General features: G+C 36.6%; 1 long non-coding RNA gene across 1 annotated transcript in view; it reads left to right on the top strand.

Annotated features, from left to right (window-relative positions):
* LOC144287874 (uncharacterized) overlaps positions 1–26,276 on the top strand; it is a 51,312-nt gene that overhangs the window by 6,026 nt on the left and 19,010 nt on the right. Inside the window, exons 2-3 of the long non-coding RNA XR_013355681.1 lie at positions 5,449–5,598; positions 21,446–21,598. This is a non-coding gene — a long non-coding RNA (uncharacterized LOC144287874). The remainder of the gene's footprint in view (positions 1–5,448; positions 5,599–21,445; positions 21,599–26,276) is intronic.

The raw sequence follows: 26,276 nt of genomic DNA, 5'->3' as shown, positions 1-26,276 counted from the left end.
TAAGTAATTTTTATATTTCCTTCTTTGATGTATTTTTTAATGCTAGCATCAACAAAGCAAAAAAAAAATTAGTGTAACGTGGTCTGCAAACTCCTTAAACCTGTCACAAGAGCTCTTTGGCACAACTTTTAAGATGTATTAGAAATTCCAATGTAAGCAGGCGGTCCAACTTGTGTTTTCTTGCTTTGTCAGCGTACACTAGATATTTATGTAAATTACTCTCCGGCCATTCAATCATGGATCAAACATTATGATTGCTTTTTATTAAAATGATTCTATCAATCATAAGGCACTCCTTTCAGGTGCTGTGATTTCATATGGGAAATAATTTATAGTGAATTTATGGGTATGTCTACCTCCAACTATTTTCTTTACTTTTCATCTTTTTAACTATTACTCTTTTAATGCCTTAAATGGAGTGTCCAAAAGGATGTGAAATAGCCAAAGGAAGTTAGATATAGAGGAGGAAGAAAAACTTGGAGATTTAACAATCTTCAGTTGAATCAAGGAGAGTTGCTACTTCTTTAAAGAAAGGAAAAGTTCTTTGCAGTATAACATAGAATATGCTAAAAGGCACAGAAAGGGAGAATTGTCACAGTGGGTTTCTTTTTTTTTTTTTTTTAACTGTATTTTATCAGTGGGTTATTTTTTTTAAAAGATTTTATTTATTTATTTGAGAGCTAGAGAGCACAAGCAGGGAGGAAAGTCAGAGGGAGAGGGAGAAGCAGACTCCTCACTGAGCAGGAAGCCCAGGGACCAGAGCCAAAGGCAGACACTTAACTGCTTAACCAACTGAGCCACTCAGGTTCCCCATCAGTTTTTATTTAATTTCTGCTAATAGTTAAGCTTTGGGTTTTAATGGAATCTTTTTAGTCAAAATCTGCTTACATCTTTTAAAAGTTTCCTATTTTATTTTATTTTTTTTAGATCTAGTTGTAGGAAGATAGATCTACTTGAACCAAAATGTCAAGGGAAACAATGATATTCCTGATATTTTCTCTACTGCACATTAGACAAATACTTTGATTTCCAGCCTCATCTAAAATAAGTAGCTCAGAGTTATGGCTTCTCTTTGTCAAAGCAAGGGATCATCAGGGACTTTCAAAGATGTGCCCAGTTTTTATCAGGCTGTTTCTAAGGAAGTCCCTTAGAGATGCATATACAGGAAAGTGCCTCTTCTCCTTCAGGCCTTCTAGAAGAACATTTGTTGCTACCTATGCAGACAGAGATTCTGTAATGGCTCTATCAACTCTGGATTTTCCAAATGAAATTGTTCACATAAGCATATATGAAATGCACAGGAGACACTTCCTCCAAGGGCAGACTGGTGATGTGAGGCTGGCATTTGAGGGGTCAGTGCAGAAGTACTGGGTACCAAGTGACAGGCAGGCAAGCAGGCAGGAATAGCAATAGGGAACTCAGGGAGTGACTCATCTTCTGTGTTTCTTGTTTCTTGTGTTGTGGTAAACAACGCAAAACACAAAGTTTACCACCTTAGTCACTTGTAAGTATACAGTTCGGTAGTGTTCAGTAGATCCATATTGTTGTATAATAGACCATAACTTGTTCATCTTGCAAAGCTGATGAAACTCTATACTCAAGAAATAACAACTCCTCTTTTCCCCTTCCTGCAGGCCCTAGTAATCATCATTCTACTTTATTTCTGTGAATTTGACTACTTTAGATAGCTCCTGTAAGTGGATCCACATCTCCTTTAAGTGGAGACAGATACTATTTGTTTTTTGTCATTGGCTTATTTCACTTAGCATCATGTCCTTGAGGTTCATTCATACTGTAGAATGTGATAGGACTTTCTCCTTTTTTAAGGCTGAATAATATTTGGTATATTCCACCATATATGTGTATGCTACGTTTTGTGTATCCATTCATCCATCTATGGCTAATTAGGTTGCTTCCATCTCTTGGCTCTTATGCATAGAATGACCACGTGTTATAGACTGGATGTTTGTGTTTATTCTTCTAAAGCAAATCTCTAAATCTAAAATCTCTAAAATTTACCTGGTGAAATCAAATCCCCAATGCGATGGTATTTGTAGGTCAGACCTTTGAATGACCTCACCAAGTGAGGACACAACAAGAAGACAGTGTTCATGAATCAGGTAGTGGATTCTTATCAGATATTGAATTTGCAATCTTTGATCTTAGACTTCACAGCCTCCACAACTGTAAGAAATAAATGTCTACTGTTTATAAGCTACCTAATCTATGGTATTTTTGTTATAGCAGCTCCAACATGAGTCTATAAATATCTCTTTGAGAATCTGCTTTTAATTATCTTATACACACACTGGAAGTGGGATTGTTTGATAATATAGTAGCTTTAATTTTTTAAGGAACTGTTATACTGTTTTCCATAGCAGTGTACCATTTTACAATTATAATATTTATATTTTAAAGTAAACTTCTTTTCAGAAAATAGTTTATAATATCATTGAATAGAAAAATGTGAATGGTTAAAATATAAAATAACATACTAAATCTATCTTTAAAAGTATCATGATTGATATTGTTGTTTTCTTTTTCCCCTCTCATTTCCTATTCTGATACAATGGAGAGGATTGATGCCAAACAAATGAACAAATAAATAAGTTAGTTTCCAATGTAAATTGCAATATCTATACTTGATGATCTTCCACAGCTTACATGAGAGAAGAAAATCTTTTGGTTTGTTGCAATGGGAAGGGATTTACCCTTGGGCAGTGTGGCCTGTGATTGACTTGATAATATGGTATGATAATATCAAGACTTCTGAGAAGATTTACCACTGCTCCTCACTCTCACCCAAATGCATACCTTTCCTTCTGGTTTCCTGATGTCTGGAATTCCACATTCAGGAACTAAGATACTTAGGATCCTTTCTTGAGAGCAGGTTTTCTCCTATTGAAAAAGTAAAGAGAATTGCTAGGTAGGGGGCAGGGTGGAAAATTAATTCCACTCTACAGCTAGACAATGGCCAGGTGATATGAGAATGGAGTTGGAGAAGAATACATAAGAAGCTAGGGACCATATACCAGCAGACTGGGAGGATACAGTAGAAGGGGATCAGGGGATGGTCTGTTACTGGCTCTAAGTCTTCTCCGGTCACACTGAGGTTTTACCTGGACTATAGTCATCTCAAAGTTTGACTGGAGGAGGCACTTACAGCTCATTCAATAACAGGCCCCACTTAACCCATTTCCAAGTCCACTCATGTGGCTGTTGTCAGGCCAAGGTCCTCACTAGTCAGAGACATCAGTTTTTTGCCATGTGGGTTCCTCCATAGCCTAGCTCACAGCCTGGCACCTGGTTTTCCTCAGAGCAAGTAAGCAAGAGAGTGAGAGAGTGTCCAATATGAAATTCACTGTCTTTTTGTAGGCTAGTATTGCGAGTGACATCTCATCACCTATTCCATGTTCTGTTTATTAAAGCAAGACACTAGGTCCAGCTCACACTCTAGGTGAGGAAATTGTACAAGGGTATGGACAGGAAATGATAATTTAGAGCCATTTTCAAGACTGCCTTCAGCAACTATTAAGAGAACTCTAAAGAATACCTTAGGACTGAGAGATAGCACCAAACATAAGTAAGCATTTAGAAAGGAGTGCTCCTCCCCAAGGTACAGGGTGTGATTGTGGCCCACTGGGTGGTAGAGAAGTTCACTGAGTCATCCTGGGCCATTGTTGGTCTATAACCACTAGCCAAGGTTGGAAGCATCCTGCTAGGGAGAGGATGGGTTGAGGCTGGCAAAGGGGAAAACACAGGCAGGGACTGGGGATCAAAAAGCCTTGGACCAAGACTGATGAGCAGGAATTATTTGCTAGGGTTTCAGCAAAACATTCCTTAGGCGGGGAACACTGGTGTTCTGTGTGCATGCTGCTGGCACATGATTTGAAGTGAAATGAGCCCATGTGGAAGCTCATTTACTTCTGACCCACTCTTACTCTTAAGAAAGAACACCTCTGAGTCACAACCTCAAATGGTGCCATCTACCAACACTCCCCCTATAGTGTGTCCTGGACTCCAAATTTTGTCTTTCTGGCTCCGTAAGGTTGGAAAAAAGCCTGTCTCTATTTAGCATTGAATGCCTGGGGCAACAAAAGAGATCTCAAAATGACAAGCTCATTTCTCTGGATTTCCCACCTCTCTGAGAACTTGGGAATTCATTGCTTTATTAATACTTTAATGGCTTCAGGCTAATTAAAATATATTCACACACGTAAGATAAATATCTATCTATTATCTATCTGTCTTTTATCTTCTAAAGAAAAAGGTTCTTCATTCCTGGTGGTAGAAGTCTGAGAGTCAAGGATCACTGGGGGAGCTTTGAGCCCTCAGATCCCTGATCTAGGAGCTGGAGTGAGTTCAGAAATTTCTAAATTGAGGCAGGTTGAGGATTAGACTCTTGTACTACAGCCTGCCTTGTTCTGGATTGATGTGGGAACTGGACAGACCTGAAATTGCACAAGAAGAGAGTGAGGATTGAGGAAGTCTGTGGCTAGGAACTAGTTCAAGGGCCACCAAGGGGGCGGGAGGTTCAAGGCAAATTTAAGACAAATTCTCCCTTTTTGACAATTTGACAAGAGACCAGTCCTGACATTTATTAAATTTGACAATCAGGAACTTCATGGAACTGTTTTCATGATATTTTCCAATTCTAAGGTAGTTGGAAAACTAGGTGATGATTATCATCACTGGGATGCCTTGGATAAAATTCATCCCGAGTAAAAGCTATAATATCCTAAGACTATCACAATTTCTTTCCTTCTAGCACCTTATCCACTCTTCCATCTAAATGTTCATGATGAATAATCCATATATTGTGAGAAAGTCACGTATTTATTCAAAAAAAGCAATATTGTTACTTAGATATATTTACTCTTTTATATGCAAGCAAGTAAACAAGCAATTACATTAATCTTTCATAAAAGTTTGGAGGGTAAATAAGATATCACTTTTATTAATATATACCCATATGTGTGGATTTAATATTATATATTGCTGTAACGTGCCATATTTTCAAAGCTATAATGTTAACCACCATCTTATGTCAAGAACCAAGTGACCTGATCTTTGGTGGTCCTCAACACCACCAAAGTTGATATTTTCATCAACAAAAATATTCTGAGGAAATGTTTCATCCCTTTTGTTTACCACAGGGTGGTTTCAGTATTGTTACCAAATATTTTATATATTTTTTTCATGACAGTGGTTTTTTTTTTGTTTTTTTTTTTTTGGTGTAAAATTAGCTAGAGCACATGATATTTTAAGGAGCTTTGTTTTCAAGGGGAATGTTTTTTCCTGAAAATGTTTACCACTGGAGGCATCAGCAGTGTGTTTGGCTTAAAATAAGCTTTAAGAACACATATTTAAGTTATTTAATCTGAAGTATATAAATGCAAATGAATTTGCCTGAAAAACAAAAATGCCCTTTTTCCCTTGGAATTCCAGACATAACACAGCTTCTGGGAAGTCAAGAGAAAATCAAGTCTGAGAACAATGCTGTCCTTACCTTTACTCCAGGGAAAAGCTGAATTTGCTCTAGGAATAAGAAGCAAAGGCAAAAATGTCATTGTCTTAGTAACATTTTCATCAAATTATGTAAGTATAATTTCCTAAAGATTTCTTAAAATATCTCTAATGCTTAATTGAACAATAACAACCATTTTCTACCCCCAAATTTTAAATTAATTTCTGTAAGCATTAATTTACTTAGAGCCTAACCCATTAGCAAATGATAAAGTAGGATCCAAAGTAATAATAGTTGATTCAGCAATAAGCATTTTCAGCTGAAAAACTCAGTTGTATTTCAACATGTAGCAGCTTTAAACTTCAGGTGCAGACACTGATGAAAGTCAAAAGGTTAGTGATTAATTTCCTGCCGTTGTCACTAGGCTGCTTATTATGACAGATTTCTGGAAGTGATAGACAATGGAAGTAATCATGTAAAGGTCTAGTTTGTGTGGCATGAGCAAATATAATGTAGGCCTAATACCATGAAGCATTTTGATTATTAGAAATTCTCATAGCATATCAGTGAGAGGACCAAAATATATAGGAAGTCTATCTTCCCCATCACAAATATGATGTAGGGGGAAGAGGGTAAAATAAACATATAAAGTTTGGTCATTGCATGGTAAGATGTACCTTTCCATCCATAAATATGTGTGAATATTCTTTGATGTTTAGCATTATATTGGCTTTAGCTTGATCTTGTAATATAGCTCCTGTTCTCCTAAGTGAACTTTATTTTTTTTTAAAGATTTTATTTATTTATTCATGATAGACACAGAGAGAGAGGCAGAGACATAGGCAGTCCTCTGCAGGAAGCCTGATGTAGGACTTGATCCCAGGACCCCAGGATCACGACCTGAGCCAAAGGCAGACCCTCAACCACCGAGCTACCCAGCTGCCCCTTGACCTTTATTTTTTAAAAAACACATTATGATAGACTTTCCTTTCTGTGGCTAGTATTGGCTATTAAGCTTTTGGACTAAGATCTATCTATCTTGGAACAATGAGACATCAATTGTCTTAGTTCTGATGTGGGCTAGGTATTTGTCAAGGCCCTGAAAACTGATTTATATGCAGCAGGCCAATTTCCTGATGCCTTTCTGATAACAACCTTCCTTTAAACCTCTGGATCAGAAACTGGAGAGAGGTATGTCCCTTTTCAAGTTAAGTGGCCTGGAAAAGAGAAAAGAGCACAAACCTTGGCAATTCTGAATCCTGAATCCAATTCTAGTTGTTTACTTAGCTGAGAAGCCTCACGTGAATCATTTAACCTCCATATATCTCTTGGGCAAAAAGAATAATAAGAGTCTTGTGATGGGGAAGATAGACTTCCTATATATTTTGGTCCTCTCACTGATATGCTATGAGAATTTCTAATAATCAAAATGCTTCATGGTATTAGGCCTACATTATATTTGCTCATGCCACACAAACTAGACCTTTGCATGATTACTTCCATTGTCTATCACTTCCAGAAATCTGTCATAATAAGCAGCCTAGTGACAACGGCAGGAAATTAATCACTAACCTTTTGACTTTCATCAGTGTCCGCACCTGAAGTTTAAAGCTGCTACATGTTGAAATACAACTGAGTTTTTCAGCTGAAAATGCTCTAAGACTAGTGCCTCTGTTGGAGCTCCTGGGTGGCTCAGTTGGTTAAGTGTCTGACTCTTGACTTCAGCTTAGCTCATGAGATCAAGCCCCACCTCAGGCTCCATGCTATGTGTCCCACAATGCGTGGAGCCTGGTTAAGATTCTCTTCCTCTCTTTGCCCCTCCCCCACCACTGCAGTCTCATTTTCTCTCAATCTCATTCTCTCTCTCAAAAAAAAAAAAAAAAACACAAAACAAAACAAAACAACTAGTGCCTCCGTTGAAAAGTTTAAATTCTATGACGTTTGTGAAACATTCAGTATGGTGCCTAGAATAAAATGACTGTGTAAGAAATACCAGAAAGCATTTTTATTAATACATTTATTAATACATTTTCTGGTTCCTGGAAGGTAAATATTAAGGTGGGTACACTTGTTAGACTGCATGATGGGGTCTCTTTTAGGAAGGTCTTGCTTCTAATAGACTTGATTGTATTATGAATTGATTGATAGCTAAGTCTGTGCAATCATTGGTATTGGCTGTTGTGCTGGGTTGCCTTCTTTTGATGAACAACTATATGATAATCATGAAATATGTGAGACTGACCACGTCAGTGATTGTTGCACTGGTCTTCAGAGATGTGACCAAGGTCTTTATGACCAACTTAACAATAACCACTTGAAAAACAGTCAAGAAAATGGAAAGCAGTGAAGATTAGTTATGTAGATAGCATATTTTGCTTCAGTTATGGAGCTACATAGATTCAGAGGCTTTGTTAAATTCAGTAAGTTCTTAAAATGTACTACCATACACGAAGTGTGTTTCCCAATAAGCTACCTTTGGAGAGGAATATACAGATAACTGGAGCACAATGGTATCAGTTCCAATTTTTACTTCAGGACATTTCTTTTTATTTTATTTTATTTATTTCTTGTTTAAAGATTTTATTTATTTACTCACAAGAGACACAGAGAGAGAGATAGAGGCAGAGACACAGGCAGAGGGAGAAGCAGGCTCCATACAGGGAGCCTGACATGGGACTCGATCCCAGGTCTCCAGGATCACACCCTAGGCTGAAGGTGGCGCTAAACCGCTGAGCCACCAGGCTGCCCAGGAAACTTCTTTTTAATTTTATATTTAATATTATTAAACGTCTGTGACATGACACTACAAATTAGTATAAACGATTTCTTCATCCTTTGGATGTTTGCTCTAAGGAAGACAATAGTGTTGCGATGGAGAAATGGTTTCAGATAGACACTTCCACGATGGTGGACCTACACCATCCACATTAGGGAATATATGAGACCAAAATGAAGTCAGAAATTTTGATAGTTTGTAACTTACTAACTTTCGAAAAATACATACAAAAAGCTATTTCTAAAAATCCAGCATTTATTGATTCATCTGTTATGTGCCAAAAATAGAGCTTTTAGCAATTCTGAGCTGTTCTCAGAAATAATGAGACTTTGCTAAGTACATGCAGTGCCTAAAGTTTGGTCTTTGAGGAGTTTAATATGCACAGCTGGGTCTTGTTATTGGTGCCAGTGGAATTTGTAGCACTATCTATTTTATGACACTTCCACACCTACTTTTACCTTATAAGGTAAAGACCCAAACTCTAAATGTGTATTATACATAGGCCTATATTTAGCAGCAAAAATAAGGATTTTTGCAAGCCAAAGAGAAACAGAAATTCTGTCTCCAGATGCTGTTTTTGACAAGCTGCATCTAAATAGTTGCTGCCCAATGTCATGATAGTTGTTGGCTAATTCCGGCCTGTTTTCTTAAAGCCATTATGTAAAACCAGATTTCTATTTTTTTAATATGACATCTAAAATACTTACGTGCATAATTGAGCCTAAAATAAAATGAAGCTTTAAGTACCATACAGACATTGATGAAGTGGCTAGTTTTATTAGACTTTAAAGTCGTGACCCCAAATCTGACTCTCCTCACAGTGTTGAGGAAGTTCTTAAATTTTATATAGCAAGGCATATTTTAAAAAAGACAAGAACTTTTAATCAACCTGATTATAATTGTATTATAATTATAATTCTTGAAGAAACTTTCAGATCCATACATGTTTTTTCCTCTCTGGGACCTGTCTTGAACATACAGAGTTAGATCCCCCAAATGTCCATTTTATACTGTAAGACCCCACCTTGGTGGCCATTGCTGATTGATGGGGGGGGGGGGGCACCAGACTTAAGCTGTCCTACCAATGCCTTCTCATAGTTTTGCTGTTGTTGTTTTATTGTGGTGGTGGTTATTTTAAGTAGATCAGGGAAATATTTTTTTCACAGGAGATCTTGGTGGCCTCCATTAAATGACAGAAGTCAGTGCACACTTAGGATAATGTAACCAACTAGCCAAAAGGGGTGGAGAAGAGATTTTTTAACTTTGAGTTTCTCCATCTGGCTTTTGTGAAACTTAGCTATAGCCCTCCTTTTCCTTAGGTTTGGCATAGTGGAGTATTTTTACAAAATCAGTTTTGTAGAAAGCTAAAAAATTACAAAATTAGTTTCAGCATGGCATCTTTCAGCAAATACAGTAATCCAAATAGTTATGACTGATACAAAGGCCATGAGTAAGAACTATACTACCTACCTATCTAATAAACCTTATTCTAACACTTGTCCAGTTATACTTTTCTATTTGTCTATCTCGCTTCACTAAACTATAAGCCTACACAGATAAGAACTTTTTCTTTCTTGTTCATGACTGTATTTATTGTGCTTTGAATAGTACAGCCATATAATTAATTGGCTTTCAGGAAATATTGGTTAAGTGAATAAATTGCCTAAATTAAAGGTAGTAGCCATTAGTATGTCTCTTCTTTGGGGGTTGGGAGGATGTATTTTTCTCTGAGAAATATTAGTGGATTACAAAATGAATGTATTTTTCATTTTGGGGATCAGCGGACAGTTGAACAGGGATGGCATATAAATATAGCTTGGTTACCAGCTTCTAAATTACATCTCATATCTGAGAGAGGAATGATTTACTACACTTTTTCTTTGCAATTTGTCCTCTATATAATAATTCTTTTCCTTGAGGCTTAAATTCCCAATAAAATTTTTGTTGAATTGGGTCTAGCTCATGCATTCATTTCGCTCATTCATTTATTTATTCTTTAGGGTGTCTTTTGAGATTATTTTGACTGTCTGTCAGGCCTGTAATCACTAATATAGCTGTTTGTAATTGGATATTACTTCTTTACCTGTTTCCTTTTGCATCTTTCTCTCTCTGTCTACTCTAGGTTAGAGTACATGACCTGCCATTTTGGGCAGTCATTTCTTACCCGGGAAAACCCAGTTTGGTTTTTCCTAAGTACTTTACACAATCAAAAAACCAATAAAGCCAACATACCTAGTTATGAAGATCTCTAATTACTATAGCTTCCAAAACCACACACAGATAGGAGTTTTTGTTTTTGTTTATTTTTGATATCATTCTGTTTTCTGAACTCGGGCAACAATTGACTAGCGCTAGCCAATGGATGAAGTTCTCTTAGATCCTTTCTTCTCATCTCCTTGTTTTAACTATGTATTCAGTAGCCAATTGTTAACTATCTTGTAGGAATAAGATGAAGACAGAGGCATGGTCCAGGCTTCTCAGGAGATCACACTACAATCTCATTAATGTGTTCTTGGGGGATCCCTGGGTGGCGCAGCGGTTTGGCGCCTGCCTTTGGCCCAGGGCGTGATCCTGGAGACCCGGGATCGAATCCCACATCGGGCTCCTGGTGCATGGAGCCTGCTTCTCCCTCTGACTGTGTCTCTGCCTCTCTCTCTCTCTCTCTCTGTGACTATCATAAATAAATAAAATTTTTTAAAAAATGTGTTCTTGGTTGTGTCTTCTTCATATCTCTGCTAACATTTTATGTTGGACAACTTCCCTCTTGGTTAGAAGCTTGCAGACTCCACAACCATTAGGTCTTATGTATTTCATAGGTTTGGGAAGGCTTTTTCTCTCTCTTATTGTTGGCTGTGGGATTTTTGGTACATGTTGAGCTAGATGATGCTTCTTTCCAGGACTGAATTCTGTGTATTCTCTGATAACTCACTAAAATATGCTGATAAGGAAGTCAATTTATCTGAGAGATAATCAATTTACATAATGCTAATTATGTTCATATTTGGGAGCATCTTTGTTATATCTTACATTTTAATATTTTGGGGTTTTTTTAGATTTTAAAGATTCTCTCTTTCAACTTTACCTCTGGTAGAAAAACATGTCCAATCACAAATGTGGTGTCTTTGGTAAAGGTTCACCTTGAAGAGTGGGTGGCTATGTTTAGGTAGTTGTGAGGGAACAGTGACCTAACCTGCCACAGCATTGTAGGACATAAATGATATTTGGATGATACTGGCCTTTAAGGGAGACTTTAAGAATTCTGCTATGAGGGAATTCTTGTAAAAATTCCTACAAAGACTTGTAGTAAGTCATTTTCAGATGGGAATTTCTCTTATCATTTTAGAATTTTATTTTGAATTCTCAGCTCACACACCACATCGTTTCTTGATCCACAATACAAGTAGATATTTTTCCAGATACAACAGTGAATTGTCCTTGGCTTATAAAAATTGGAAATAAAATTATATAAACATTGAATGGAGAAAACACAAAATGATATAGAATATCCTTTTATAAAGCAAATATTTAAAGAAATAAGCAGGTAGGAAATATTTGGGACCTAGCCACCAATTCCTATCTTATTAATAAGACTTAACCATGATCTTGTCATTGCTGTCCATCAGCATGTTTGTTTATTAACTCACCCTGAAATACGTCTTTGTGCTAAATCTATGACATGATTAGGATTTACCACCCAAGTCTTTATAGCAAGTCAACACCAAGCTCCCTTCAGACTACTTCTTGGACTGAGTTGTTTAAATGGCTGACATATGTTTGCACTTCTGCATATCTGATCATTAGTACTTTCTCAGTATCATCTCTGTCATTTCTAAGAGCTGCTTTCTCAGTATTTAAGAGCTTGAAGGAAAAAAAAATGAGAGGAAGAAACCATGTGGGGTTTCTGTATCCTTAAAGTAGAGAGTTATTAGTTATGTCTCCATAAAATGAAGTAATTTCAACATTATTATTAAGTAGGAGTGAAATATCCTATCAACATCTAAAACTGGTCATCTATAGTGAAATATAATGGTTAGGGTAGCTTGGATCATATAAAAATAGCTCTGTCTAATAAGAGGTATTAGTTTATAAGCTAATTTTTATACAACTGTGTCCTAAAAGAATCAATTGTTCTTTTATAAAATATAAGACAAAACAGTATCAGTATCCGATTTTAAAAAACAGACATAACTATCTTGGTGAGTTAGATTATCAGAAAAATGTGAAGGGAGAGCCAGTTGAGAACAGGGTAGGAATAGAACCAAAGGCAGGGACAGAAGTGCTGAAGTTTAGATGTTGTCTGTCTCAGGAAAGGATAGACCTTCCGTTGAAGAGGGTACAAACATGAGGGGATGAAACCAAGAAGTGGGGGACCAAAGATGCTAAAAAATGCAGATGACTCTGCAGCAAAGTGAATATCAGAGACAGTTTGACCTCTTTTCCATGTCTCTCCCTGGATCCAATTTATCAGGACATACCTATGTATGATGTATGAAAAAGACACGAGAAACACCAATCTCTGTTGCTTATTTAACAAGGTTTATTATTTAAAATAATAACAGTAGAAATAGTTTCCATTTATTGAGTGGCATTTCAATGATGTATTAGTCATTTCATTTCTGTATCTGTATTGCTTTATTAAAATTTTATTTCAAAAACACTGGGAGATAGGTATTTCCCCAGCATTAAAGATGCAAATATTGATGCTCAGAGAAGGTAAGTCCATGCCTGTGGCCATAGGGCAAGTGAGTGACAGATGGAGAACCTGAGACCAAATCCATCTGACTGCAATCCCATGCTCTTAACCAAATGTTTTGATCATGTTCATATTGACACTGCATGTCAACGTCTATTCACAGCTTCCTTGTCCATCTTCCACTGACATACTTATTGGAAAATACAATGAATACAATCAAAACCAAAATTATTAAGTGACTCTTTCCAATGATTGATATTTGCCAAAGCAGTTTTTCTTTCAATCCTTTTTTTTAGACAGATCTCAACTTCAGTGTTCATACAAATTTAGAGTTCAATTCAAATCTCTATAAGATTAAAACAAATGAATAAATCAGGAAGCATAATGACTTTTGGAAAATATCCAGTGGTTATAAATCTGTCATGACCAACTAAAGGATACATCATATTAAAGAAGCAAACTTTGATGTTTTGCCAAGTATTAAAACATGCAAATTGCTCTTGTGCTGCATTATGTATATTTAAGAAATGTTGATGACAGGGCTATTTAAAGGCTCTGAAATATCCTTTTTTGGGAATATTTGTTTCTGTAGCAATTTCAAAATGCTAGCAACTCACATACTGATTTTAAAATACTTGTGGTATCATGAAAAGGTTGAACTTCAAAATTTAACTTCTGGAATATTTATTCTGGGGCACAGAGAACTAGGTTGGAATCCTCTACGTGGCACATTTAACTTGGGTGACCTGCAGCAAATTTTCTGATCTCTCTGAGTTTTAGTCTTATCATTTATATATTTGTGAAAATAATACCTTCCTCACAAATTTATTGGTAGGATCAATGAGGTCATGAATAAAAAGTGTCTTGTGCATTGTTGATGCTCCATGATGTCATTTGTAAAGAATTGAGGTGCAAATTAAATGAGATAATAATGCTAAAGAATTTGCACACTGTCCTTCACTGACTGACTTACTTCACTCAGCATAATACCCTCCAAGGACAAACATTATATGTTCTCATTCACTTGGGGAATATAAATAATAGTGAAAGGGAATATAAGGGAAGGGAGAAGAAATGTGTGGGAAATATCAGAAAGGGAGACAGAACATAAAGACTGCTAACTCTGGGAAACGAACTAGGGGTGGTGGAAGGGGAGAAGGGCGGGGGGTGGGAGTGAATGGGTGACGGGCACTGGGGGTTATTCTGTATGTTAGTAAATTGAACACCAATAAAAAATAAATTAAAAAAAAAAGAATTTGCACACTGTGATCACTGGACAAAGGTATGTGACTCTCTTCTCTAGACATTCTTTTAAATTCCGATAGCACATTGGACTTACTATTCTCACATACATATCCAAGTTCTTATGAGATGTACACCATGTTGACAATGACCATTACTACAGCTATTTATTCATTAATTTATTCATGCATTCATGAAATGCTTATTGATTAATCACTAGGTTCCAGGTATAATCTAACAACCAGACAAAACTTAAAATATCAGTAAGTTTTTTTCAATTTCCTCAGAAAGGAAATTGAGAATGGAGGCATTTTAAGAAACGTTATGATTAAACCAACATTAGTTGTTTTCTAAATCATACAAACTTTTTCGTAACAGATTCAGCTAATGGATAATATTAGTTGAGGGAGTATTATGCCATTGCAAAATCTACCTGATATAAGTTGTCAGGGCTCATATAAAAGCTCTTTTGTTGATGGAAATTGTTAGCTTGCCATTTAAGGCAACATCAATCTAAAATAGAAGTTGATTCCTGATTTAAGCAGTTGCTATGTATTGTAGTTATTACATTCTAATTAAATACTCCTCTTTCTCTTACAAAAGCTATTCTTTGACTTAACTTGCCTGAAAATGTATAATACTCTGTCCTGTACAGCAATATTTTGCTATGTGTATATGACAATTGAGAACAGTGATTTACCTGAATTATCTCTAGTATATGGACTTGAACCTATTAGAATTTTTCTTTTTTTTTAATTTATTTTTTATTGGTGTTCAATTTACTAACATACAGAATAACCCCCAGTGCCTGTCACCCATTCACTCCCACCCCCCGCCCTCCTCCCCTTCTACCACCCCTAGTTCGTTTCCCAGAGTTAGCAGTCTTTACGTTCTGTCTCCCTTTCTGATATTTCCCACACATTTCTTCTCCCTTCCCTTATATTCCCTTTCACTATTATTTATATTCCCCAAATGAATGAGAACATATAATGTTTGTCCTTCTCCGACTGACTTACTTCACTCAGCATAATACCCTCCAGTTCCATCCACGTTGAAGCAAATGGTGGGTATTTGTCATTTCTAATAGCTGAGTAATATTCCATTGTATACATTTTTCATCAGATGAAATGCCTATGTAGGGCCTCAATTGTTGTTAAAACCATGGCATTAAAAAAACATATCCATTTGGAACAACCTCCATAGTGGATGCTTCTTACATACTTGTGGATTTCATTTCTTTATAATCCTTGGAATTCAACTATTGCCTTACTAAAACTCTTGCTTAGCCTATTTAATTTTTCATGAGTCTGTTGAGGTAATTTTACCAGTTTAAATGTTTCTTAAATAGTACTGCTCTTGACTTCAGTGAAACTTCAAAAGATATTCCTTAGTTTATTATTCTAAAATTTACTCAGCCATGTTTGCTCTATTCAATAACTTAGTGACTTTATGCATTTTTATCTCATCCTCCTCTCAGCTCTTATCATTCCAGATTTATGATATCTAATTATTTTTGGCCTTTCTTCACAGAAGCCTCAACTTCCCCTTCATTATCTTAACTTTTCTTCCATGGACTTTTCCAGCTTCATTATTTATTTATTTATGTCTTGACTCCAACAATCAGTAACATATTTATATTTTTTTGTTGTTTTTAAATAAGCAAGTAGATTTTTCTATAAAGTTTCTAGAGATTTTCCTTTGTTTTCTTTCTAGAAAGTTTCTAAAAAGACAGTTACCAGCACTTTGCTAAATTTCTATAACTTTTCTTTTACATTGAAACAAATTTAGTGGAGACACAGGAAATTTCAGAAAACCTGAGAAAATGAAACCTTGATACTCAGTGGAGATGGTCAAGCTCAGGCTACATGATCACGTAACAGAATCTAAACAGTGCTCAGGGAGTAACCTGTCTTATTTCACACTTAATTAAACAGATTACAAAGTGAAATCTTAAAAGTTTCAAATTCCCTGATATTTTGGATACTGAAAGCCAATCTTATGAGAGTTAACTTTGAGAAGATTTACCAGGTTGTGTGACTGAATAGAAAGATGGCCAATGAACCTTAGCATGAGCAATAATACTCCAAGAGAAATATCACTTGAAGAATTCTTGGCTCTGGATATTGAACCAATCTAAAACAAGGACCGGTTATCAGTGGAATCCATTCCTTGAGTGTATTTTTCTAACATGTTGCTTTGGATATGCTGCAATTCCTAACTGTGAAATTCTATAACTCAATGAGTCTTAGCAACTCACTGTTCTCACCACAAACTTAATATCTTTCCTTTATGCATTAGACTGATGATTTGTTTCACCACATATAAAGCACAGTGTATAAACTACTTCTTAAGAGAAATTAGAACTCACTTTCTATAGGTGATAAAGTTGGTGCACCTAAATTTAAATAAAAGGCAGAGTAAGGTAAGTGCATAGTAGAGGTATAAATAGAGGGCTGTGTAGTTTAAAGACAGAAACTCACAGAATTGAGTAGATTCATAAAGTTATTATTGATTGAAAGATGAATAGAATTTCAAAAGGCGGGGTGGGAAAAATTTCCAGGCAGTAGAAGCTGCATGAATAAAGGTGCAAAGGCATATTTCAGTGAACAGCAAATCATTCACTATAGCTAGGTATTAGAGTTTGCAAGGTGGGTGGGAGCCAACCCCAGAAGCTAAGGCAAATGTAGTCTACTTGGCCATGGAGTGGATTTAAAAAGCCAGCAGTAAAATACTTTTTCTATAGCTGTGTGGAGTACAGAAGTGGAAGTGTTGGTGGGCTTAAAGATTTTTTGTTTGGTAGGGAGATTTCCAAGTGTGAGGTTTTGGAGGAGGTATAGCTGTTGAATGACTGAGTGAATGCTTTAGGGGTGCTGTGAACTCATTGCTTTTTGTCTTAGAAGGATGTTGAATCACAACTAGGGGCTATGGTGGTGCTGTCTTGATACTTTTGATCTCAGAGACATAGCTTTTGACTTGTGTGTGTGTGTTTATATACTTGATTTTCTTTTTTTTATATACTTGATTTTCATTTTTAGCTTTTAAAACATATAAATCCTTCTTGCTATGGCTAAAAGCAAAATTAAACAAACAAATGAAACTATTTCCTGGTTTCCAGGACTATATGGTGGACTTATGATTTCAGCTCCAATATTTTGAAGAGCTTGGAAATCATCACTCCCTTCCTTACAGAAAGAGAAAGGCAAAGAAAGTGAAAGTCAACAACAGTTCTAGAACCCACCAGAGAACTAAAATCACAGGACAAACTGTCACACCAAAATCTAGAGAGGTAGGCAAATCCAGAGAAGCATAGCCAATATCTGCTTCCCTAGAACAGAAGTCACATAAACTGAGTTCCCTATAATAACGGTGAATTATAACTGAAAGCTGCAAAAGTCAGACTCCCTTTCAGGAAGAATACTTAAGGGAGTCCAAGTCAGGAGAGAAGAGAAAAATCAAGGTTACTAGAAGAATTTGAAGCCTCTGGCACCTAAGGTAACAGCAAGTATTAAATATAGCCCAACTTCTAAATTGATTAATAGAAAATCTCACACTAAAAGCCTATTTCTCTCAGTTCCTATTAACTGATACATTATATCTAGCTTACAAAAAAATACTACAAGACATGGAAAAACCAAAGGAAAAAAGATGAAGCAGGTGTCAGAACCAGATTCAGATATGACACAATTGTTGGAGTTATCAAACTAGATAGTCATGCTTTATCACTATTTAGCATTACTAGTCTTTCTCTGAGGCTTATGTGCCACAAGTCCTGAATCATGTGCAAAGCACTGATAATTACAAAATAAAAGCTACAAGTAGATGAGCTGTTGTATGCATGTAGAAACATCACAGAAAGCAAAGTCAGAAGTCCTAGAGAGAAGTCGCACACCTGCTTCCCCACAGAGCAATTGTTCTCTGAAGAAAAAGCCAAAAATCTCAGAGAAGCCAGACTGAAGTTTTAGAGCATAATCTTGTTGAGTTTGCTGTCCTCAGCCTTTTCTCTTAAATGCTGGGGTGGGGGAGGGTGTGGTGTAGAGGGGAAAGGGAAGGAAATGATGCATTTGCCATGTTGTAAAGCTAGATTTGTCATCACTTTCAATGGTTTAGAAACTTGAAGCCAATGTAGTTATCAACACATAGGAAAGGGTTTATATTTAATATTGTTTCCCCTGGAAACTTCCAGTTTTTCCAGCTAAGATTTGTCCTACTGTTCAGTTGTTTTGGTTCACTCTGATTTATTGCTGAGCTCATGAATCATTTGTCTCTCATATATAAGAAAAAAAAATCCTTTCTATTTATTTCCATTCTGTGTCAGTGTCTGTGTGTGGCTCACTAGGATGATAACCTCAGCCATAGGCCACAAGCCTGAGATTCAAGAGACTGATGTGTAGAGTACAATGACAGGAATTCAGGTTAGCATGTAACAGAGTTTCTATTTCCCCAGAGATACTTGTGTGGAAGACAAGGGAAATGCACTGACGTTATTAGCAATGTATTTATAACAGCCGGTACTCCCACCCTGGGTTCCATTGTTGAACTGCCAATGTTATTTCCATAAAAATCACACCAGGCTGTTTCAAGTTTATACAAATGATTTACTTCCACACTTGCAAGAGTGAGAAATGGTTCTTTAAAATGAGCATTTACTTGAAAAAAATTTCAGACAAGTCCTATGGGGATACACGTTGGAGAAAGCAATCTAAGACCATTCTTAAAAGCCTCAACATAATTATGTTAAGCTTTTCTAAATCAAAAGATATTCTATTAAAGTCAACATTGCTAAAAATTCCAAGTGTGACAGATTAAAGAACATGTATTGAAACTGGGATTTATTTGAGCCCTTTATCATGACCGCATGTATGGTGATAGCATTAATGATAATTGCATTGGTTTAATACTGTCTTTACATTACTCTAGGAATAAAGAGGTTGGGCTTTTGTTTGTTTTGTTTTATTTTTGTTTTGTTTTTTAGAGGTTGGTTTTTTAATTGGATTTCCTATCTGGAGAAAACCATCTCAAAATTTTTAAGATAAACCAAATTTATTTTTAGTTTTATAAAACTTTCTAAACATATGTCTGTCACCTATATCTGGTGAACCTTTTACTTTCTTAATGGCAATTAGAAAGGAATGGTTACTGATTATGACAGAATATTTAACTGCTTTTGTCCTAAAAATACCTAAGCCTTAACTAGATTACTCAATGGCATTTTGCAAATCACAGTCAATATTACCCTTAGTGATCAACTAGTCTAATTCTCCTAAGTCTCTGATATGCTGGATAAAAATCTCCTAGGAAGGTGGAAGTAAGATTTGCTTTTAACTAAATTTCATTTCTTTTGGGTTCTGAAATTTTAAACTAGAGTCAGTGGTATGGGAAGAGAATGACATACTTGGGCTTGGGAGTCCAAGAAATTTGGCTCATATTTCTATTCTAAAAATAGAATTTAACTTGGGTCAAACACTCACGTAGCCTTCCTGAGGTCCATATTCTTAAAAAAAATTTTTTTTTAATTTATTTATTTGACAGAGAAGGAGAGCATAAGGCAGGGGAGCAGAAGGCAGAGGAAGAAAGAGAAGCAAGTTCCTCGCTGAAAAAGGAGACTGATGTGGGGCTTGATCCAATCCCAGGATGCTAGGATTATGACCTGAGCTGAAGACAGACACTTAACCCACTGAACCACCCAGGTCCCCTACTGAGGTCCATGTTCTTTTTGGAGCTTGGGAGTAATTGCATGGTGCAGTGCTTGATACCCGAGAAGGTGCTCAGTAACTGCTGCTTCTGCAATTCTCTATGTCTTCATATGCCCATGGTCTTTAAGGAGCTTTTCTTTTTTTTTTTTTTTAATTTATTTTTTATTGGTGTTCAATTTACTAACATACAGAATAACACCCAGTGCCCGTCACCCATTCACTCCCACCCCCCGCCCTCCTCCCCTTCTACCACCCCTAGTTCGTTTCCCAGAGTTAGCAGTCTTTACGTTCTGTCTCCCTTTCTGATATTTCCCACACATTTCTTCTCCCTTCCCTTATATTCCCTTTCACTATTATTTATATTCCCCAAATGAATGAGAACATATAATGTTTGTCCTTCTCCGACTGACTTACTTCACTCAGCATAATACCCTCCAGTTCCATCCACGTTGAAGCAAATGGTGGGTATTTGTCGTTTCTAATGGCTGAGGAATATTCCATTGTATACATAAACCACATCTTCTTTATCCATTCATCTTTCGTTGGACACCGAGGCTCCTTCCACAGTTTGGCTATCGTGGCCATTGCTGCTATAAACATCGGGGTGCAGGTGTCCCGGCGTTTCATTGCATTTGTATCTTTGGGGTAAATCCCCAACAGTGCAATTGCTGGGTCGTAGGGCAGGTATATTTTTAACTGTTTGAGGAACCTCCATACAGTTTTCCAGAGTGGCTGCACCAGTTCACATTCCCACCAACAGTGCAAGAGGGTTCCCTTTTCTCCGCATCCTCTCCAACATTTGTTGTTTCCTGCCTTGTTAATTTTCCCCATTCTCACTGGTGTGAGGTGGTATCTCATTGTAGTTTTGATTTGTATTTCCCTGATGGCTTTTCAAATGGATAATAGATGAAGAGGGAACCTGAAGGAATTCACATCTTTCAGATGGTGTCTATTTTCTCAATGAAGTAGGAGCTTATCAAGACTGCAAAGGGGTGCCTGGGTGGCTCAATTGGTTAAGGGTCTGCCTTCAACTCAGGTCATGATCTCAGGGTCCTAGGATTGAGCCCTGCATTGGACTCCCTGCTTAGCAGGGGAGTCTGCTTCTCTCTCCACCCCTCCCTCTCTCTGTCCCTCCCCCTTTCAACTCCTCTTCCTCTCTGCCCCTTTCCCTCCCTCTCCCTCAACTCCTGCTCTTTCTCTCTCCTCAAATAAGTAAATTAAGGGACGCCTGGGTGGCTAGTGGTTAAGCACCTGCCTTTGACCCAGGGCGTGATCCTGGAGTCCTGGGATCGAGTCCCACATCAAGCTTCCTGCGTGGAGCCTGTTTCTCTCTCTGCCTGTGTCTCTGCCTCTCTCTCTCTCTCTCTGTCTCTCATGAATAGATAAATAAAATCTTTAAAAAAATTAATTAATTAAAATCTTTAAAGCAAAAAAATAAAAATTAAAAAATTAAAAAGACTGTATAGTGTAATGAAGATTCAAATGAAGATTTTGAATAGCTATTGCTCCCCTGTCTACAAGAACTTGGTATCTTTATTATACAAATATTGATGTTCTGGTTTCTTTCATTCTAGCCCAGGATTTGTGGCAGTCATGACTCTACATTTTACTGCTAAGAAAACCACAAATAGTTCGTGAGATGAAATTAATGCAGGTGGAAGAGTAGGAATTGTGCTTTCTTTATCATTTAAAATGTTCTCACAAAGCTGCAAAATATACTATTGGAGGTAAGACAAAGTGGTTGTATTCATTTGTTCACTCATTTATTTAGCAAACAACTTGGTAGTTCATTTCTTTTCATCAATGAATAATATATCCATTGTACCAGTTTGTTTACCCATTCACCTATTGAAGGACATCTTAGTTGCTTCTATGTTTTGACAATCATGAATAAATTTGCTATAAACATGCATGTGCAGGTTATTGTGTAGATGTAACTTTTCTATTTATTTGAATAATTACCAAAGAGGATGATTGCAGGATCACACGGTAAGAGTATGTTTAGTTTTATAAGAGTTGTCAAACTGTCTTCTCAAGTGGCTGTATCATTTTGCATTCTCACTAGCAGTAAATGAGAATTTCTGTTGCTCCACATCCTCACCAGCAAGAACTGGTATTGAGAGTAAAAGTGAGAAAGTGTCTCAGGGTTATCTGAGTATGAAGCTGCAGGTAGCAAGACAAAGGAGAAAACTTGTTGAGAGGAAATGGGGTGCTTGGTAGCTGGATCAGGTAGAGAAGAAATTAAAAGTGAACAAAGTGGGAGAGCTTATTGGGTATGTGTCAAGGATTATAGTCTTTATTTATTTATTTTTAAATTTTATTTATTTACTTGAGAGAGAGCTACAACCAGAGTTGGAGAAACAGAGCACAGAGGGAGAGGGAGAAGCAGATTCTCTGCTGAGCAGAGACCCTGATGTGGGGTTCCGTCTTAGGACCCAGAGATCAAGTCAGACGATTAACTGACTGAGCCACCCAGGTGCCCCAAGGCCTATAGTCTTTAAAAATCCATGGGATCCCTGGGTGGCGCAGCGGTTTAGCGCCTGCCTTTGGCCCAGGGCGCGATCCTGGAGACCCGGGATCGAATCCCACGTCGGGCTCCTGGTGCATGGAGCCTGCTTCTCCCTCTGCCTGTGTCTCTGCCTCTCTCTCTCTCTGTGTGACTACCATAAATAAATTAAAAAAATAAAAAAAAGATTTAAAAGAAAAATCCATGAGATCCCTGGGTGGCCCAGTGGTTTGGGCCCTGCCTTTGGCCTGGGGTGTGATCCTGGAGTCTGAGGATCGAGTTCCGCATTGGGCTCCCTACGTGGAGCCTGCTTCTCCCTCTGCCTGTGTCTCTGCCTCTGTATCTCTCTCTTTGTCTCTGTCTCTCATGAATAAATAAATAAAATCCTTTAAAAAAATCCATATGAATGGGTGAATGCAGAAAGCATTTTGAAGTCAAAGTGGTAGGAGAACCAGAAGAGTAATGTCAGGGAAGCTAAAGGAAGAGTTTACAAACAAAAGGGAAGGGCATGGGAAGGAGGTGCTTATTAAATTGTGTGTGGGAGTCATTCCCAGACTACATAGAGGTTTTCAAAGCAGCCTACCAACACACAGATTCCAAGGTTGTTCACAAATTTCCTTAGGTCTCTGTCTATTTGAGCAGTCAAGTCTTCAAGAAAAGCGAAAGAATGGTAAAGCCCATATGCAAAAGCCAATTTAGCTTTATATAAATTAAAATACTATAATATTTAGTGTTTTTAGAGTACAAATATTCTGTAAGAAGCAAAATCCTTTAATGAGGACAGAGACACACTATTAGAGAATATGATTGCGTTTTAAAGTAGAAATCCAATTTTACCCTTAATCTCATGATGCCTTGGACCTAAGATGTTTTTTATCTTATCAAGGGGCCCTTGTATTACTCTGTAGATTGATATTGTATACCCAGCTACATTGCTGATTTTCATGGATGTGCTGCAGAGGTCTTGGCCCCAGGCAAACTGCATTCCTTTGAGGTTAACCCAAGTAGGGCTTTATGGAAAGCACTGTACAAGGGACAAGGGCCCCAGAGTAAATGCTTAGGGAGTCAGCCAGCTCACCACTTTCTAGGCAGCCCTAATTCTCAGCAGGCAAATATATCTCAAAAGGTCACTGGATTCCAAACTGTAAAAGAAAGAAATAAGAACATCTATCTTACATTTTTCATCTTTATAATTTGTTTGTTTATCTTTAGAGATACTGTGAAACAATCAAAAGGTAAAACACTACCTCTACATAATACCTCAAAATTATAGAATTTTTAAGTTTGGTTTAGATTTAATGCCAAAAAGTATATTGAAAAAGCAAAGAATTCTATTAGGTCCATTCATTTTGCATTTTTAGATGACCAATTCCTCAGTAATTGACACTATCAAGTTGGTCAAATTAAGCAAATATCATAAACCTATTAAGATAAAAAATATGCATACGTGTATTTTTAGATATTAAATATCTATCTATCTATTTCATAATTTTCTTATTTCAGTGTCCAAAAATAAAATAATTATTCAGGGAAATGAATCAATCTTAAAAGACTGGTAGAATTGGCATACATAGAGAGGAAGAAGATTGTTCACATATACCAAGAATGAATGACATCTCTGGAAGAATAAAGAAACCAGACTTTCTAGAATCTGTTAGAGAGAAATGAAATAAAGTTTGGGTCAAAAAGGTGGGATAACTTTAAAAATAAGACAGAAGAATTTACATATAGAATGCCCTTGAAAAGTTTATGGATGTTGGAATAGCATAAAGCATAGAATGGGTTTTATAGAGGGATGATTTGGGGAGATGTTGAAATAAGGGCTATTAGGTAGGAGTTGATTACAGGAATCTAGGGATCAAGTAATGAATCTGTAAACTACTGTGGCTGGGATGGGGAAAATAAAAAGGAGAGGGCAGACTTAAGAATCAATTCATAGGAAAAAAATTAGTCGTTTTCAACTTTCCTTTAAATTGGCATTAACTAAAAAATATATGATCATGCTTCCTAATGTGCAGTATTTTTAAAGTTTCATATTATGGAGAATTTCACACCTACACAAAAGCAGAAGATTATAATGAACCCCAGTGAATCCATCACCCAGCATCAACATGCAACCAATCCTACCCCTATATAGCCCCACCTACTGTCCCCTTATTTTTACATACAATTTGCCACACTAATATTCAACAGTGGTCACAATAAATTTTATTAAACTTTTACTTCAAAATCTTTTTGCATTTATATTATTTTCTAAAACTTATCAATGTTGCAAAATCTGTTTCAAATTGTGCATATTCTCATTTGAAATAAACAAGAGATGAAAAAACTACTAACCATTTCAACAGTCCTAACTACATAGGTAAGACTTAGAAAAATTCAAGAAAATGCTTTAAGTTTCATTTGTTTGAAATCACAAGCACAATTTTATGGAATAGTAATTACAGGTTAGAAATCTTCCTCTATACCTGATGAAAATGCCTTGCAAGTATAGGCCGTTGGTGAACATTTATTCAATTGACTGTTGAAATAACAGTAAAAATGGAGTTCAAGTAGTGGCTGAATTTAAGCAAATGACAATATAACCACTGAGGTTATGATTGATGATAGTTTTAGCTGAATGTAAGGAATAGCATATAATTAATAAAAATCATCAAAACTAATAAAGGGATATATTTATTCCTTAAAACCGTAACATAATCTCCACTTAGAGCTGAAGGCATTGTAATCTGAAGATTTCTTTAGCAGTTAACGGTGAATTGATGGCAGAACTAGGACTGTATCAGGGTTAGTTTTTTACTGCTGCCAGAACAAAATGTCACACATTTAGGTTGCTTAACACAGCACACATTTATTATTGTGCAGTAAATCAGAAGTCCAAAACTGATCTCATCAGACTCAAATCAAGATGATGGCAGGGCTGTGTTTCCTTCTGGAGGCTCTAAGAAAATTACTTGTTGCCTTTCCTGGCTTCTAGAAGCTGCCCTCACTCCTTGGTCATTATCCCTTCCTCCATTTTCAAAATCAGCAAAGGTGAGTAGAATCTTTTTCAAGCCACATGTCTCTAGCCCCCTTACCTGTGTCTTCTACATCTAATGAACTCATGCCCACCCAGATAATTCAGGATGATTTGTAATCTTGAGGTTTTTAACTTTCATCACATCTCCAAAGTCTCTTCAGCCAGGTGAGATTACATATGCATCCACACCTGGGATTGGGACATGAACATCTTTGCGGGGCCATTATAGACTACTACAACAGTGTCTTTGTGATTTGAATGAATACATTTTTCCAGTCAATATGGATTCAATTGTAATAATATAATATTGACAAATCATTAAACAATGAATTCTGTTACTACAGAGTGGATCATGTGTGTGCTTTTTCTTTAAACATGAATCTACTGCTCTGTAAAAATTTTGAGTTACCGTATATTTCCTTTGAGTTGCATCTTAAGTGTTCTCTCCTGGGCCCACTGAGAGAAGTAAGAAAGAAATATACTTTTAGAAGGAAAGGTCTTACTATGGGCTTTGAGGTTTGGAAGGCAATGGGTTTATGTGATACAAAAAATAGATTTAACCGACAGGTATTTTAACATATTCACTAGATGTAAGCAGTTAAATCTTAACACCTAGAGGTATAAAGGTGATGATTCTGGCTTTTTTTTTTTATTCTTAAAGTCAATTCCAAGTAGTAATTTATAATTTTATTTAGGCATCAAATTTCTATGAAACTGACAAGAAAAAGTACTACTTAAATCTCTAAGCCTGTAATTTGGGGATAATAATATTATTTATGCCAGAAGGCAGTAGTGAAAATAAATGTTATAATGGATGTAAAGTTCTAAGAGAACCTTGGACACATAGTAATTGTCCAATAAATATTAGCTATTATTTTTA

The sequence above is a fragment of the Canis aureus genome, chromosome 17 (genome assembly GCF_053574225.1).
Source record: "Canis aureus isolate CA01 chromosome 17, VMU_Caureus_v.1.0, whole genome shotgun sequence".
Taxonomy (NCBI): Eukaryota; Metazoa; Chordata; class Mammalia; order Carnivora; family Canidae; genus Canis; species Canis aureus.
Note: the sequence above shows the minus strand (reverse complement) of the source record. Positions and strands in the feature narration are given on the sequence as shown.